The sequence below is a fragment of the Oryx dammah genome, unplaced genomic scaffold (genome assembly GCF_014754425.2).
Source record: "Oryx dammah isolate SB20612 unplaced genomic scaffold, SCBI_Odam_1.1 HiC_scaffold_24, whole genome shotgun sequence".
NCBI lineage: Eukaryota > Metazoa > Chordata > Mammalia > Artiodactyla > Bovidae > Oryx > Oryx dammah.
Window position 1 is genome coordinate 54056978 of NW_024070208.1, and position 2829 is coordinate 54059806.

Here is a 2829-nt window from a genome sequence, read left to right on the forward strand (position 1 = left end):
TGGTTTTGGAAGTCACAGAGGATAAGGGTAGTGATTTCTGCTCCCAGACACAATTATTCTACAGGCTGTGATGCTCCATGTCACACACAGAGGGTTTATCGAGTCTCCAGTGTTTGCAAGGACTGTGGAGCCTGTGTGCACCACTGCTTCTCACGTAGATCTCACAACAAAGGTACACGTTTAATCTGAGCCCCTGATTCAACTCTCGCTTGATGCTGAGGGCTCCCAGAAGGCCCAGGAGGATGAACAGGTGAGTTGATAGCAACACACTGGTGGAGTCCTGGCCTCTGCATCAGAAAACAGTACTAAGGTGCTTGCTTCAGCAGCCTGTATACTAAAATCTCTGTATACAGAGATTATCATGGCCCCTGCTCAAGGATGACATGCAAATTCATGAAGCGTTGAGTATTTTTTGGTAAATCAATGATAGTTAAATAAATAAGCAAACAAATGAAAAAGAAAACATCTCCAAGACTTGTGTAATCTTAGGGAGTCACTTCACCTGGCTAAACCTCAGTTTCCTTATGGAAATTAGATGAAATAAAATGTGAATATTCATTTGTCAAGCACTTAATGATGTACAAAAGCAGGAGATTTGCTAATTACCCTCATCAAAAGCTCCTCAAAGCCCAGAGGAGTCAATCTGTCTGATTCACAGAAACTTCCTGTAATATTTTCAAGGGGCAACCCCCAGTATGAGACTGTGCGTAGGTTCTGACCTTAATGTATTGTGTGTGTGCACGTGCCTCTGTGTGTGTGTGTATGTGGGTATGCCTGACACGTCTATCTCCTCTCCATATTTTACCTCACATCCTAAGAAATCCAGTTACTTACTGTATTCCTATCAGAACTAAATAAAAGATCTTAGTCTAATGACTAGCAGACAGTAGGGGTAAATTAGCTTTGGATGACTATGAAAGTGCATAATGTTCTAGTTTACCAGAGACGAAGGAAACCTAGTATATCCAGCAGCCATTTTTCTTCTTCTTATTCTTTCTTTGTGGTGAAGCTGAGAATAGTGCCCTTAGGTTTTTCTCACTATATATGTAGATGGGGGAGCAGAAGGAAGCTGCCATGGCATGGACTCAGAGAAGGTGCAATTAAAAAGGTGGAAATAATTTGTTGGTTTTTTACCACAGTGTTTCTTTCCTATCAAAGTCACCTCAGATCGACCATGTGAACATAATGTAATTCAACAAAAATATTATTTGAGGCATAAGAAAATTTTACAGGAGGAAACATATTGGATGAAGTATCGCTCGTGGTGTAATTTTAATTCTGAAAGATCTTGCTAAGAGGGCTTATTTAAATAGGTTCTCCCTGAGATGAATATTTAGGGGGAAAATATTCCTACAGGATGATTTATAGCAGAATTATATGAACAGAATGAAGGACAGAAGAATTTTATTAGAAAAGGGTCTCATTTCCACAAAATATAAATTATACCTTTTAGAAAATATATTGAATTTTATTAATATTCTGTAGACAGCCCGAAGTGTTAATCTCTACCCCTACCTATAAGACTTTCATTATGATGTACAAGGTGTATTTACCCTTTAACCAAATAATTTTAGAGCAACTCAGTGGAGCCTCCAGTTTACATATCCTACAAAATATTTTCATTGCAGTTACAAAAATCTGATACTTTGTTGGCAACTTTTAATGATATAAATGTAGGGGTGTCTGTATTCACATATGCATGCTTTGGGTGTTACCATACAAGAATGCATATTAATCAGGAACTCATTGCATTTGATGTCTAGAAAGAATTTTATCCAACACTCACTGTTTTTGTTGTTAATGTTTTAATCATTATTGTTAAGTGGAGATACAATCAGCTTGAGGTTCTTCAGTGCTCTGATTAAAATTCCGCATTACTTGATCTTAAAATTTATAGTGAGAGGAATTACTTAACAATAGATCATTGAGTACTGTATTTTTGCCTGGCATTTGAAAGTGACCTCATTTAGACCTTGGTAACTAATATTTTTGATGAGGAAATTGACTTATTAGGATTTAAAGAACTTGGTTATAAATCCTTTTCTGGTCCCTATCTGACATGAAAATTAAGCCTTTCTTGGGATGGTGACTTTGTTGTAGCAAACAAGAGTAAATTGACCAATAAATGCAGCGTGAATTTCAGCAAGGACAAGCTAACGTTTATGTTTTGAAAGTGAGGGCTGAGAACAAAAATGAGGATAAATCCAGGAGATTAGAGAGAAAAGACAAGGTGCATTTTGATTCTTTAAATATTATTAAATACTTTTCTCTTACATAAGTATACATAGACTGTAGCAATCATATATGTCATTCTACTAGGGCATGCAAAATGGAACCCAGACTCTCTGTCTCATTCAAAATACCTGTAAAATATGCTACTGTAAAAATTCTTATTCTCTATTTATAAAATGGGAGGAACCTGGTTTTAACAGCTGGGCCTATGTTAAAACCAGAACCCAAGCATTTCTTTATATCTTAAAAAAATATTCTAGTGATTCCTCACTGAACATGAGTTAAGAACAGCTTCTACTTGCATCTCCATGAAGAGAACACTGAAGACACATTTCTTCCAAGTGGCTGGAAATTTGAAAGCAAGACATCTTGGCATTTCACCCAGGCCCTTATCTAAATCTAAAGCCCTACAATCCCAAACTCCCTAACACGGCTATATTTCAAATAGATAATCAGCAAGGTCTTACTGTATAACACAAGGAACTCTGCTCGATGCTATGTGGCAGCCTAGATGGGAGGAGCGTTTAGGGGAAATGGATACATGTATCCATAGGGCCAAGTCCCTTTGCTGACCACCGGAAATTATCACACATTTTT

At 37.2% G+C, this 2829-nt stretch overlaps 1 pseudogene; it reads left to right on the forward strand.

Annotated features, from left to right (window-relative positions):
- Nucleotides 1-312: 312 nt before the first annotated feature.
- Nucleotides 313-413, forward strand: LOC120883423 (annotated as a pseudogene).
- Nucleotides 414-2829: the final 2416 nt, after the last annotated feature.